Source organism: Chelmon rostratus, chromosome 10 (genome assembly GCF_017976325.1).
Source record: "Chelmon rostratus isolate fCheRos1 chromosome 10, fCheRos1.pri, whole genome shotgun sequence".
Classification (NCBI taxonomy): Eukaryota; Metazoa; Chordata; class Actinopteri; order Chaetodontiformes; family Chaetodontidae; genus Chelmon; species Chelmon rostratus.
In genome coordinates this window covers 10204938-10220823 of record NC_055667.1, presented here as the reverse complement: position 1 = coordinate 10220823, position 15886 = coordinate 10204938, and the positions used below count along the sequence as shown (strand labels likewise).

At 42.4% G+C, this 15886-nt stretch overlaps 1 protein-coding gene across 1 annotated transcript in view; it reads right to left on the bottom strand.

Moving 5' to 3' along the window:
• The window catches only part of samd11 (sterile alpha motif domain containing 11), an 84596-nt gene extending 70288 nt beyond the window's left edge, over positions 1-14308 (bottom strand). The window contains exons 1-3 of the mRNA XM_041946661.1: positions 14233-14308; positions 10835-10975; positions 7813-7934 (exon numbers count right to left, since the gene is read on the bottom strand). The gene's annotated coding sequence lies outside the window, so the exon portion shown is untranslated. The remainder of the gene's footprint in view (positions 1-7812; positions 7935-10834; positions 10976-14232) is intronic.
• Between the last annotated feature and the right edge of the window lie 1578 nt (positions 14309-15886).

Sequence of the window (15886 nt, the reverse complement as noted above, 5' to 3'; positions counted from 1 at the left end):
TTTGAAGAAAAAAAAAAAAACATGAGCCCACACAGCCCTGCTGCTTAGCAGAGGAACACAGCAACCTCGTAGGCCACACAGGGGATTACGGGTGGTGAAAGTGAGAATGAGGGGGTGAGAGGAGAGACAGAAAGAAAAGTGCAATGAAGAGGAGGTGAAGATACAGGAAGGAGCTTCTCAAAGGCTTTCCTGCGTTGGAGGGACTCCCTAAATCATGCAGATTCTCTAAAAACACAGTACAAAAACGATTCTCTGAAATCATACAGCGACTGGAAATGTACCAACACCAGATTCACTTACTTCAATACAAAGGCCATGCTAGTTCACATCTAAATCTACTCGTGGTAAGCTGTAGACCTGAAACACTGACATGCAGCAAATCTGTACAATTCAAGCTCTTCTTAGAGTTCTTAACAGAAATCTATAGAGAGTTCATTTGAATTTCTCTCAACTAGTAAGAAATAATAACGCATACCTCTCTATCCCAATTCAATTTAGGCTAAAATCATGTTTTTTTAGACTCGAAAAGCCCCACTTTAATTGCTCCCAAACGGGGGTGAGCATGAGCAAACGAGGACAAATGAAAGTTTAAGGAGGCAGTATTGATTTGTGTGGAGGTCAGGGGTAGGTCACCCCTATCAGAGAATCAACAAACAGCCGCCAGCACCTTCCTCAGCTAAGCCAATCACCTTCTGACCTGGTCCACCGTTACCATGGCAAATGACCCTGAACATCACAGACCATATACTCCGCTCCTTACTGAGTGAAAGCAGCAGAGTGGAGCTCCGCAAAGATGGTGCAGCTACAACAAATCCTTAACTAAAGGCAGTTTATTATGCTGTGGTGCCTGGCATAAGCTATGTTTTTTTGTATCACCCTCTAGGGCTCGGGCATAATTCAATATTATTGTTTATTGACTTTCAGCAGTATCCTACCGTGATGATTTGATCATAGCATTTAACAAAATCCTGCTGAACAACTTAATGATCCCAACTAAACTGTAATTCAATAACAACAAATGAGGTACTGAAGGTTTTGTTTTGCATGTCAAAGAGTTTTGTAAAGCATTAGAGCAGAACACGCTTCATTGCAATACACATCAATTAAAATATTTTACATGCAATTTTGCACACACATGCAAATTTCTGACATAAATCATCAGTCATCATCAATACATCAATATTGTGATACTGATTACAACCACGTAGCCCAGCAAATTCATTTGCATGTCATGTCCTTCCCCATGATCCTCCTTGCCTAGCCATTTTTGAGGACGAAATCTCAGATTCTTGCCGTCAACCAGTCTTTCCATCTTTCCCTCCTACTCCTCCCTTCATCCTTCCCTCCCTCTTATACCCCTCCTTCCCTCAGAGGCAGGCAGGCGGTGGTGGTAACCAAGCCTCTGGCAGTGTGTTCCTATCCTGCAGGAGCCCTCAGGTTCCAACCTGTCAATATCCCAGGCAGCGTCTTGGCTCTGCTGTGGCTCAGTTAACCTCCTCACCCACTGCAACCGCACAAGGGGCTCCTGTCCCTCTGCCAGCACAGAGACAAGCACAATCGACGCCCCCCCCCCCCCGATCCAGCTCCCAAACCACACATACTGCGCTCACATCCGTAAAGGGCAGCTCCCTGGCAGCAACAGCAAGCAATATGGCAGCTGACGGCAGTTTTAAGCTCACTGACGGCCAGATGTTTTGGATGACGATCCTGTTGGAAGCTCACAGAGGGAAAAGAGGGAGAAGATACTGGAGAAAAGTGTAAAGCCTGAAGGATAGAAAAGCTGGGTGACAAAGGTCCTGTCATCTCATCATCTGTATCAATTTCAGGGAGAGGAAGGGTCTGTGTGGAAATGAATCGATGTATTAACACACTGCTGAGAGGTGATTTAGGGGATATATATGTAAAGTCTTGAAAAGACAGAATGTCAAGGAGCGGTCTTAGTGTTGGTGTGTGTGTCTTTGTAATCTACACATACACACAGGCCTGATCCCAAGCGTGGTAACGAGCGTGTGGCAGCATGTCACCCGTCCTCTCACACACACACACACCCACATACACGCACACTCCTCCGTGCCTGACTGCAAGGCACCGCGGCTGTCTGCTGGGAGCTCAGGTTACGGCCGACCGGCGGGACAGACTTTATGGAAGCCTCTCTCCCACACCCACTCTCCCCCTCCGCAGGGCTCCGGAGGAGGTATCGGGTTGCCGGTTCAGCGCCGGCCAGGCTTGGCGCTGGCGGCGGCTTGTGATCTTGGATGCCTGTGTATGGATGTGTGTTTTATCTCCCACTCTTTGAGGGTATCGGCACACAGCGCTGCTGTCTCCTCCAGGTATGTAGGTGTGATTTACAGTGTAGACTGTAGACGCTTCAAACTCATGCGCACAAACGCAAAATCTGACCTCTTCCTCTGCTCCAAAGCACTTGGAATAGTCTATACTGCATTACACAGTCCTATGTGTAATAAGAAGAGATGAGGAGTTTTAAATGCAAATTACAAAGAAACGTGTTCTCATTTACCTCTAGGTATGTCTAACTAAGTCATGCAGATAGTTTTGTTGACTAAGAGATACCAGTTTCTGAGATTTTGATAGACAGACAGACAGACAGACAGACAGACAGACAGACAGACAGACAGACAGACAGACAGACTTTTTTTATCCCAAGCTGGGAAATTGCACAGTTGGCTCAAATGTATGCTCTGGTAGCTTTTGCATTTTGACCGTTTGTGCACTGCGTTAAATTCTCTCTAGTTTACTGTGCTTAGTGGGTGTGACTTTTTTCCCTGTCATCACCATTTATTTCTATACAACCAATGTGTTTATGATTAAAGTGTTTACTAGTGCACAAAATTGTTTCCAAGAGCACAAAGTACTTCATAGATCTAGCCTCTTAATTCTGCTGTCAGAGTGCACCAGATTGATGCATTTTTCTTTTGAATGTACAGAATTTTCTGTTTGGGGAGTATGCTCCCAGACCCCCTAGAGGGTCTGAGGTCCACCCACCACAGTCACAAAAGCACTGGCGAAAGATATCTCAAAACCCAGACATTAAAACCAAAACTATCCTACATGGCTACATACCACAAGAGATAAGTGAAAAATATGTTTGTTTTCTGTGATTTTGGCAAAAAGACCAAGATGTCCAGTTTCAGTCCCGAGTATGGGATGAATGCTAAAAACTGGATGCAACACTTCCCGTAATGCTTTCTCAACATGACAGAAGACACTATACAGTGAAGAGATATACTGTAACACTCCCTGTGACAAGTTGATTGACATGTTAGATTGATGGAGTCCTTTTAAAAAGAATTCCAATGTTTCATGACTATCACAATTATATGTACTAAACAAACGGACATCAGCACAGCTTCTATGTGGCTTCTAATTCCCAAGATGCTATCTGTCATCTGACAGAGAAACCTGAAACTCTCCACCTCTGGAAAGCTCGCTGTGGTTCATGTGCAGGAAGGAGTTGCAGGGAAGGTGCACTCGCAGGTCAATATGGAAGCTACCATCTATATGCAAGGACCTTGTGACGGTTCTGCCGCTGGCTTGCTTGCTAGCCCAGCATGGAACGGCACTCATGAATAATGCATGGGGACATCTGCCACCCCTGAATTATAGATCTGTGGAGGCCCAGCATATGGGAACAGCCCAGCAAGTGCTAATGGCTAACTCCCCATGACAAAATATGGGTTAGAGACACGAGAATGATAGTCGGGTCATGCAACCTTTCAGTCATGTGAGTGTGAGGTGGATTGTAAATAGGATTATTTACATGTTTACGTGTGAGAGTGAGAGTGTTAGTGTCTCTCTCTCTCTGGAATGAGGGAAGGCAACAATGGATAAGTTAGTAGGATTTTGATGATGCGACCATTAACAACCATCACAACACTTAACAGGCACGTAGTTCTATAGCTGATGCTGTACTCAAGACTCCCACAGAGGGAAAAAGTGACGACAGGATTTCCATACAGGGATCAAAAAAGTCACCGTTAGACACACGACACACCATCATGCTTTCTCTGCCAAATTCAGCTAAGCCAGTGGATGTAACTTTAAAAAACCCTCTGAAACCCCTAGCCTAAGAAGCAATGGCTAATGTCTTTGAGCCTTTTATGTAGGCTTCCTCTAGCTGAAGTGCAGCCTGCTTGAATATTCTATACTCTCTGGTTGCTTGTTCTGTGAAGAAGCAGAGACGGGATGGGGGGGTTGGAGGAATGGGGGTGCATTTTCTTCCAGCCCAGTCGAGCGGGAGGCCCGGTCTACCGGGGACCAGTTCGATCTCCGCCTTTCTCTCCAGGATTATCCTCTTATCAGCGCCGCAAAAGCCAGACTAAGAAGCGCCAGCAATTAGCCTATCTTTAATTAACGAGCACCTCGCTCCAAAACCACCCACGGTCCATGTAGGCTCCCACTTGGAAGGCAGTCAGTGCGGCGTAAAGATGAGCAGACTTAATCTTGTTTTTGTCAGAGTAAGAGAGAGTGAACGTGTAGAAAAGGGCAAAGTTCATCTTCAAGTAGTTGAGGCGTCGCAGCATGCAGAACGTCCCTCATGCATGTGCACTCGCAAACCAGCCTTTCTGCAACTCAGGTTTCAAAGGGAATCCTACCACCCACAACTGTTCCACTTTATTGTGCATGTTTGTGATGTGTGTGTGTGTGTTCATTTGAGTGTATACTCTAGTGTGTGGATGGATTACTGCACTCAAATTGTGCTACCACTCACCATCACTTACAGACTGAAATTTCCGGGCTTGCTGAAGCCTCCTTCGAATCGACAATGGAAACATATGTAGGAGAAGACGAGGAACAGAAATCCCCACATGAAGCTCGATTAAGTTTGGAACGTCAAAGGTTCACAATCTAACTCCACCTTTTGGAAAAGCCTCTAGAGTGCAGAGAGTAATTTACATACTGATGCACACATCTGAATACTTGCAATAAAGTGACGTGGTAAATAACAACACAGACTTCAGCATCATTGGTCAACTAATGATTGTGCTGATAGAAACAGAGATGGCCGGATTATCTAAAGGGAAGTGAGAACATGATGACGGCCTGTAGATGAAAAGGAGAGACAGGGAGAGAGAGTGCCAATGGTGCCCTGGCCTGGCCTGGCCTGGCTCTGGCACCACCAAGCGGAAGGGGCGGCGGCGGCGGCCCCAGCATGCATACATTAGCGGTGCTTAGGCGCACTAATTGCTTCTCACTTAGACAAATCTCCTGCAAATCACGGCTGTGCCGCCAGCACTGCCCGAGCCCCCCGGGAAGGAGAGACGGCAGGCAGGCGGACGGAGCGAGAGGCAGAGGGGGAGGAGGAGGAAGAGGAGGGGGGTGGCGAGTGGAGCGTGTGTACCAGAGGCGCCTCGGAGCAGGATGGAGGAGGAAGAGATGGAGGAGGAGGACGATCGAGGGGGGGGGGCTCCCATGAGAGTGGAGAGAAACGAAGAGAGGGAGAGAGAGAGAAAAAAAAGCTCCAACACTTCAAGAGTGCCCCTCTCTCTTTCTCTCTGCTCATCCATAGTCCAGGCTGAGTCCCCCCCCACCCCAACCTCTTACACCCCTACCCTCAGAAGCCCCACCGCTGCTCCGCTCCTCCAATGCTCCATCCCTCCATCCCCCCTTTTCTACCAGCTCTCAGATCTCTGCTCTGCCCCCTTGCTCGCCCCTCCTTTCTCTCTCACACTCCCTCCCTTTCCATCGCTCTACAGAAAAGTGGAGGAAAGATGAAACTCTACAAAGAGGGAAAAAAATCAATAACACAGATGGATAGCTGGATAACAGGGTCCGGCATGCTTCGGCAGTGAGGCAATCCAGAGGGTGCCCACACAACTTCCACACAGGCGGAGAGACGGGCAAAAACAAGACGCTGGGATGAGGGTGGTAATCAGCCTCAGGAAGCCAACATCACCCGCAACACACAAGTACACATTCGTTAACACACAAGCACATACTACAATGTATGGCTACACTGACATAAAAACAGCCAAACATACACAAGGGTGCACACGCAAAATATAAACAAAAACACCCACTTCCACGGAAGCACACGTCCTGTCCTATCCTCCGCCCCACGCAGCTAATTGGGGTGGAGGATACGACAAAATAATAGTTGTTTTCAGGGAACCTGAGGTGAAAGAAAATACCTGTCTGTAACATAGATATCATACAACTTGCCTCTAGTCAACCAGAAAATGAACACAAAAGCCACAATTTTCAAAAATTTCAAAATCAAAGACAATTAGGTAACTACTTCAAGCTCTCCAAAGACTTACTCACATGGAATTAACTCCAGTCATTCAGACCTCTGCGGCCTTGATGAGACAGATCTAGGTACACAAGATCATCTAACTTCAAAACCCTCTGAGGGGTGTACTGGAAAGCAAGTTTGACATAGCCAGGCTTTCTTTGCATTAGCTTGACTAACTCTAAGAACCCAGACAGAGAGAATGGGTATCACAGTGATTATCAACTTGCCAGGTTATCAACCCAGGTTTTCTTCATCAAACTCTGTGTGCATTTCCATTAAAAAGGGGCATCTGTTTCATTTAATTTAACTTCTGCACAAAATGGACCAAAATGAACGGGCCTTTATAATTGTGAGCTAAGAAAAATATAAAAACGTTATTACAGCAAAACGCAACACTGTTGCTAGAAATAAGGCAAGAGAGGAGTGCTGGTAGAAAACCACTACTGGTGTAAATTGGTAAGTTCATATACAGTATGTATTTTACCACTCGTTGGACACTTAGTACCATTTATTTCTAATGTGTAAACTGCACATTGTAGACCGCTCTGAATATTGCTGATACAGCACAGCCTATTCAAACATTATAGTCTACTCAAAAATTGCATTTAGGTGTAGCACTGCTGCTAATGAAGGAACGTGGAAACCATTTTAGTTTTTGTCCAAATCAAAGTGAAATGGATTTTACCAACTAAATATTATCTCTGATAAATACCAACAGACCAGTCAATAGTCAACCATGTTGTATTAGCTGCAATACCAGCAGTGTAAAAAAGACTTGGCAGCCAATTAGGACCAAGCATGAAAATATAATTCAAAGTGGTCTATAGTGTTAATATTACCTGAAGCAAATGGGATATTTTCTGCATCACCACCTGAATCCATGGTGATTTCCATGGCACAAACAACACAATGCATACAGTTTGACCTGCTGTAATTACACAGCTTCATTCAGTTATGTTACTGATGTACAGTCCAGCAAGTTTGCATCTATATTCCCTCAGCTGAGAATCTACATCACTCATAGAAAATATAGTCAGGAAAAGAATTAGTGAAAAGGCTGGCATTTTTTATAGCTACTTAAAATGACTTCTTTACAGGAGTAATGTTAGTGGCACCAAAATAGCATGTTGCTGGTAAAAACAAAATGTGAAAATTTTGGAATTTTTGAAAAAATGTATACAGACAAATGAGAAAGACGCTGCCTACATTTCTACATGTCTATGATTAATTTTGATCTTTACAGTTCAGCTTTAATAAAACATGAGGTAAATATGGTGTCAATTTTGACCTTAAGTCTGCCCAGCATCAGGCATGTTATCAAAGACTTCATATGGCTCACTGCAAACTTGCTTCACATAACTAAATCAAGTAAAGTACCCACGTTAACTGATAATAAACATGGATTATCCAGTCAGCTTGCTTGCAAAACCTTAGTGGCACCCACTGTAAAATGTCAAATGGAGGCCAAAGAGGCCGGGAGTCTCTTTGTACAGGTCTTGTTTATGTGGATAGTCAGGCTGATATGTACACTGTATATTTGAAAATCTAGCATACTCTACCTTATGACAGCCATCTAGATTCTGAGGTGTTTCGGTGGAGGTTTCAGGTCATGTGCGATGTAGATCTGACTGGTCTTTTGTCCCACATCGGAACCAGTTCAGACTGTACTGCATTTTTGCAACTGTGGGAGGGGTGAAAGGGCGAAGACTTCATTATAGTCAATGTCAATGATGACCCCCTATCCCCCATACACACATAAACATGCAGACACACACACATTCCACCCTGCTCTCCTCCTACAGTCAAATCATTGCGGAAATTACTATAATCCTCTGCTGGGCATGGTGGTAATATATTCTGACTTTACGGTGGCCGTACTGAAATTCACCTCTGACAGCCAATGGAAACCTACTACAATGTTACTGAGATAAATGTATGATATTTGTGTGATTGTGAACTTTGAATTTTATGGCGTGAGAATAATTCCATCACTTTTATTGTCTAATACGATTAAATTTAAAATACTCCTTTCATTTTGCAAAAAGATGGGGCAATGGATTGGAACTGAATCCCATCAATTAAAACCACGTTTAGCTACATAATGTGGGTGGGAGGGCTTAAACTAACTGCCAGTCAGAGTTACAGTTAAAACACCAACAGCTTGAATTCTATCCAGTAAAAACAATCCAATTTATTAAGATGCCACTACAATAAATCATGTAGGTGGGTGAGTATGGAGGTGACTGTGAAAACAATATAAAACAACATAATTATAGTTTCTTAACAGGGATATTTAAGCATTTAAGAGTTTTTTGCTTATTCATAGCTGAAATACCCAATTATGTTAATAGGGTATTTTCTAAGATGATAAATCACTAGCACCACCTGCTGTAAACTATAATCCTGGCTTGAGCGCTTCCTGGTTCTTATCTGCCTTGAAGTTTAACAAGCTCCAACACAACAAAAACAAATGATTTGGTTTCAGCTCCATCTTGTGGGGAGAAACAGACATCTCATTTCCCAGCTGTCATTCCAAGAATATGCAATAGTACTCTGTGAGAATTTTTAATTATGCGACTATTTATTACGCCAACTTTTTTATTTTTATTTCAAACAATACCAAAGTATTTTTTCAACAAATTAAATTAACATTGTAAGTACATCTGAAATAAAAAAACTAGAATTAGGACAGAGTTTTTAGAAAGGCAGAGGGAGGATGAAGGATGGCTCTACCAGATTATGTGTATTATTATCGGGCAGCCAACATCCATAAGCTGGTGTTTTGGGACCAGGAGGAGGTGGATAAAGAAGCCCTTCAGGAGCAAACATGGGACAACACTCCTACAACCTGGTATCACTGAGCTCTCTGATTTGTGCCCTGCTGCCACTAAGCAAGCCTCTTTTTATGAACAAGCCTGTTGTCTGTGGGGCTCTTAAGATATGGGGCCAGTTTAGGAGTCGTTTTATTGTAAACAACTCAAGGCTCCAATTTTGGGTAATTCTCTGTTCCCTCATCATTGGTTCAGCTTTCCAACTAAGGGTTAGAAAAGGTGTGAGCTGTATGAAGGACCTTTAGAGAGCATAGTTTGGTCTCATTCTAACAATTGGAGACACAGTTTGGCATTCCCCTGTCTAATTTCTTCCGATACACACAGTTTTTTGTTTGTTTTTTTCATTTTTGTTTTCTCTCTGATTCTTGAGCCCCCACAAAATAGTTGGACAGAAGACTATCCCACTGCTAAAGCATGTATCTATTTCACACAAGCCAATCTGCGCAGCTGCATCTCCTTCCTTAGATCACATGAAGCTGCAATGGGAAGAAGAGCCCGGCAACAAGCAATTGGTCTAGTTCATTCCTTATCAATATGAATCAGACATGGGCTACTAGAGTTTAGAGTACTTTACAGGCTCCATCTGACCCGCAGCAATTGGCAAAACTTTATTCAGGAGTGGATGAGAACAGTATAAGGCGCAGGCATGACTCATTCACTGCCATATGTGTGGGTCCTGTCCACAACTGAAGGGTTATTGATGGCCTTTCAAATGTCTGTGGCACAGTTATTGATCCCAGCTCTCAGAAGGCCACATTCAGGGTGGTCTCAGAAGACTGAAAGATCACCACACACCAAGCTGCAGTTGCGGCCTTCTCGTACCCTGTTAACTCAACCGATTCTCCTCAAATGGAAAAAAAAAAACTGTACCAACATCTCATCGGCGCTGGCTGCAACAGATAATGGCATACCTCAAATTCAAACAGCTTAAGCATACTTTACTACTCAAGACTCAACCACAACATTTTATAAGATCTAGCAACCTTTTATGCTATATTTCCAAAACTGGACAAATCCCCATTGATTTGTGTTTATGTGTGTGTTTTCTGCTTCCCCTGATGTTACATGTGTATGTGTGGGGCAGCTGTGGGCTGGCATTGACATTGATTGGTTGGTTGGTTACTGTTTGATTGCTAATTTATGTTGTGGAAGTGCAATAAAAACAGTTGAATAACAACTACGTGAACAATAATGTTATTATATTTGTGTGCCTGAATGCGAACAAATAGGCTACATAGTCTATATGTACTAGGACTCTGGATACTTTGACCTTATAAGTGAAGTTACAATAGTTGAATGTAAGCTCAGTCACAGGCCGTCTTTATTTCAAACTGAAAACTGTAAGTTTACAGGAATAGCTTATGTGTTTAGTGCGGACGCCTCAAACGACCAGTGGTAGGCCATCAGCTAGCTTAGCGAACGTAACACCAGTTAAGGTCTACGGCGGTCAAATATCGTTTTCTCAAATTTGTAGCATTTTTGCGATTTAACAACATTAAACCACTGTGACGATATTGTGATTTGATATAACCAATCCTGTCACCATCACCATTGCTGTGTTTTCGGAGCACCTGTGACAAAAATGAAAACAAGTTAGCTAATGATGTTAGTTGATGGTGGTTCCGACGTTCAGCGGCAGAACCAAACTACCGTTAGTTTTAGTGTTTTTAGGTAACTCCTCTCCTTCATGTTGGACAGTTATTTGAGAGACTAATTCCGGTTAATGGCCTTTATTAGCGTGGTTACTTACCAGTTGTTGATAAACTGCATTTCATTGTTTCATTCACATTTGACATGCAAACTATCTTTGCACCTGTTGTGATTGGCACCGACATCCTGTCAGAGAAGCGGCAGGTGATGGGCTACTATTTCCGGTCATCACTCGTTTAAACTGCACAAATAAAAGGACCACACATCCGGTTAGTTTTCAAGGTAAAAAGTTTGCTGTTTTTGAACAATGCAAATCATTATCAAACAAATTATAAAAGAGAAAATTACAGACTTTCAATCTTAGCAGGTTTTGTTCTAATTTTGAATCTACTTTTTATGGCACTAACAAACCTTTCATTTAATATTTATTCATTAAATTAAATTAAAAAATAACTGTATAAAAGCATCAAATGGTAAGAGCTAACTTTACCATGAATATTTATTATAAAAAGTGTTTATTCTTAAATTAGGTTGCTCATCTTTTACTGTATCCTCTTTGTTACATTAATTGTACATTTAATATTGTCATCATGTTGATTCTTAACAGAGAGACAAATGCATAATAGTACAAATTTCTTCATTACTCAGTGGACAACTGGTTTTAATGAAGAGTTTGTATTAAACAAAGTATTTCCCTCGTACAAAAAAATATTTTCTCTGCATATAAACTACAGTCACGCACATAGGTGGTCCCAAAATGTCATAAACAAGACAAAAAAAGTAGAGAAATAATAAATTGGTTGGAGAAGACTTTGGAATGCTGCTCTGGCACCCTCTGCTGGCCCATCAACACTGACAATGGGCAATAACAATATTGGAAAGAAACACTGGAAGTCACAGTTTGCTGGAAAATGTTATGCATCATTGCATTTGAGATAGAGGCAATAGAAAATAGTTTGCAGTGCACAAGTTTGTAAAAGGTGAAAAGCTCTTTAATTAAAAATAGTGACTCTGAGTGTTATGGTAGACTGTGGGGCGTGACCTCCTAACACTGATACAACTTTAATTCATTTGCAACTGAAAGTTTTAAAACCACTACCACTTTTTTTTAACATTTTGGTCAAAGAACTCTAGAGGACAGGCTCAGTTGGGCATAAAGAGACATCAGTCATACTAAAATAAAAATATCAGCCATGGAGACAGACTTATGCAACAGTGCAACCTTGTCCTTTGTCCTATTTGGATAATTTCTACATTAAAATCCGTTTACATTTCACATGCTGCCTTGATGACAGAACTGTATTAATCTAAGGTGGTCTGTGTGACTGCATGTCTCACAGGTTGACCTCCATGTCTGCATCTCCTTCGGAGTCCACCTCCTGCAAGTCAATTAGCCTGCATATCAAAGCTTGTGAGCTTGAGCTGCACAGTTTAGCCCTGAATTAGACCAGACAGCCTTAAATAAACCATTTACTTTTTTAAACAAATCTTTAATGATCTCTGATGCTCTCACTGTCATTTCAAGAAGGGTTTCCAAAAATAATGCAGTACCATTTAGTCAAAATTAAGCATTTTTGTCAATATTAAGATAAGATAAGCCTTTATTGATCTCCAGAGGGAACATGTTGTTGCAGCAGCACAGAGACAGAAATAAGTAGAGATGAATAGAAAAAGTAAAATGTAAACAACATGAGACATGTAAAACTGAAATACGTTTACAGGAGAAATGAAAAATAAAACTACAAGGCAAAAGTGACAGTTGTGTGATTAGCAGCAGTAAAGTCAGTCAGTCTAGTATATGTTAACAGTGTGCACCAGACTAATATATCATGAGATTATGTAAGGATACTTAGTGTTTGTCTGAATTGAATAGAAATATAATATAGTATACTATAGTATAATGCTAAAAACATGATAGCACATTAACTATTCTAATATTATAATAATCTATAATATAATATGGGATACGAGATATATTATAAGGCAAATTTTAGTAATATAGCATTATGCATATCATAGTACAGCAATATAACAAATATTAGATCAAATATAGCATAGTAATACAGTCTGCAGTATATTTCAGCATGAATTTTCTGTCACTTTCCATAGTCCGGTGATCAGGACTATCAGGACCTGTAATTGCACCTTTATTTCCCAGTCCCCTGCTGTCAATTTCATCTTGGATCTATAATATTCTCTAAAGTGTATACCAAATATTCAATTCTATACTCTAATATATCCTGTGTACTCTATAGAGTGGTGTCACCTTCATGATAAAAGTAGAAACATGTAGTCACAGAAGAGCGAGAGGATCATAGAAACATGCTGCCTGTAGGAGTCCTGTAATATTTCTACGATCATTCAGAAGCATCTGTGCTGCTGAAAACACACCAAGTCACCACTGTAGCAAAATATTTTAGGGGAGACATGACTGAGTTTTTGCTGTTTGGTGTAAGGTGGCCTGCAACAATGTCCTCTGGGAGGCATACATGGGTGGTTGGTTTACAGCCATTTTGGGTTGTTAAAACAAAGCCATTGCAATCTTTTGACATCTTATTCAGTTTTTGCTCTGGCGATTCCGTCTCCCCTTTACCTTCCACCCACACACATACACACAAACACACACAGTTATACAACACTGCAGCACAATAAATGAACAACACACAGTAAGTGTTTTTGAGACACTTTTCCTACATGCAACCTATTTCTCTTTAGCTGAACGTCGTGTCGATGCACTAGGATGGAAGTGCGGTGCACACAGAGGAGGTGTAGCTGGTTGGGTGTTGTGCGGGCGAGAAGCTCACAGACAAACAGAGTGTGACGGGTCCGCTCAGCCAAGCCGGGACACAGGGTCACGCTTATAGCAAAGCTCGAGACAAGGTCAGCCATGATGAGACTGACAAGCAACACTGGTGGAGATTACACATGATAAGCCTTTGTTCACCCAGTGGCCTCTCGCTTGGTCTCGTTTTCCTTTCCTCCCCCTTCACAGCCTTCCTCCGTATCTCTTACACAATGTCAAGTGTTTACCATCTTACTTTTGTTCCACTGAAAGCCATTTGGTCTGTTTAAACGTGCCTGCCTCCCTGCAGCGTAGCTAGTGCGAGGACATTTTTTCTTTTTTTGCTTTAATGAGGGCAAGCAGGCAATGCAAGAGACAGCTTTTGCTACCTACTTTTATTCATACACCCCTACAGATGCACGCAAACACACTGAGAGCAGCATCTTGATTTAGAGAGCTTATACTGTACTGTTACGAGCACAGACAGTTAGCAAACCTGCCACACTTGACTCCCACACAGTCACTGAGCTGTTTCTGTCAGCAGTGAGTGGGAGAACATGGCACCACGGCGTGTTTGCTAACAGTTAGGGAAACTGAGCAAATCACACACGCGCACACACACACTGCACAAACACAACATTATCACTGTTTACACATACTGCCTGTTGAAGCTCATATATGCACAGAGCAACTGTGCAAACTGCAATAAAACTTACATCAGCCTGTGTGTGTCCATAACAGCTGGTAATTGTAGGAGTAACCAGACTGCGTGGGCCAGAAGTATGTGTAGAGGAAGTATCGGTGCAATCTGTCAGGTTGTTATATGTGCAGGAAATACTGTATGTAATATTCAAACCAGAGCTGTAATGGTAGGGAACCTTTACTGCTCATTCTGCTCAACAAAACCAGTGTTGGGGATCACATATTTGCCAGAGTTAATTAGTTTTCTGCTAATAATCTGATCTATTTGCAGGCAGCAGCAGAGCAATTTGCCAAGTCAAATAAAAATGCTGCAGGCAGAAGATCCAAATTAGTTTTTTGTTGTTGTCTGCCTGAAAAATAGAAATTTGGTTTTCAAACTTAATATTGTCAGAAACTTGACGCACGTCAGCCGGGACCAAACAGTGCCTGTTTGCATGTTGTGTTAAAAATAGAGCCATTTGCGTCTATTTCCACTAGAGGACTCTCTGCACCACTTTCCATCCAAACAGCACCAGGAAACACATTGAAAGCAGACGTGCTGGAGAGGTTACAGCTCTTCCTGAAGAGGGCGGCCTTGTCAAATGCCTTTAAGGAAACACACCATCCTCTGCTCTCCTTTCATGAATTAACAGCTTACACGCCTACTGTGCAACCTCGCACATTAAGAGAACGTAAACGCTGCCTTGCAAACAGTCACCTAAAGGCCTAAAAACCAATATTCTTCAAATTGTTTTGCCGACTGGGGAGAAATGATCAAAAACACTAATAATAGTAGACGGAATCCAGAACAGCGCATTAACAAAAAGTCAATCAAATAAACTGAATGAACACAAGCTGTAAAAGGGTTTAATGGTTGACTGCAGCCCCTGTGGCAGCACTGCGTTCGGCTCAGGCAGTTGTAGCTCGTGTGGTGTGCTCGCTGCTCTTTGTTCTAACCAGAGCATATGCCACAAGCCCTCACTGCTTTTCCTCAACAGCTGCTAAGCCCATTAAATCTGCAGCCAGCCACCGGAGTGGAGGGCTTACAGGGAGGGAGGAGGGCTCCACTAAACCATGCACTGTTCCACCACAACCCCAGGGGCTGCACCAGAGAAATGTTCAACATGAACATAGATAATCAGGATGAGCGCTGTGCTTCCCTCTTGATGCGTCTGGTCTGTTTGCAACAGTAAATTGTGTTTTTTCTAAAGCCATGTCTATTCATCAACTTAAAAATTCAAATCAGGTTATTCTACTATAATGTCGGTCTATGTTTGGATCACATGATGAGATGATCATCTGGACAGTGTCCATATAGACTAAAGAGAAAGCAGTCAGTCTATTCTACAAGGTGCATTTAAAGGAGAATTTATGAGCAGTGTGGTGATTATCCAGCATCCTTGCATCATTTAGTGAACTAACACTGTGCCTGTTTGCTCTGCAGTCCTGCGCCTCAGGCTCCGGAGCTCAATGGCTCCCAGTGCTTCTATTTGCTGTGCTGCAGGATATCACAACACTATTCATTTCCAGGCTTCACATCACCTCATTAAACTGACCTGTCCCTCTGCACAGTATTAAAGCACAGCTTTCAGAAGACTTTCGTCTCTTAATAAAAACTACAGTATATACTTCTTTTATGCCGTCTCTGTTTGGCTCATTTCGAGGCTCAGTGATTTGCCTGGATTTGCT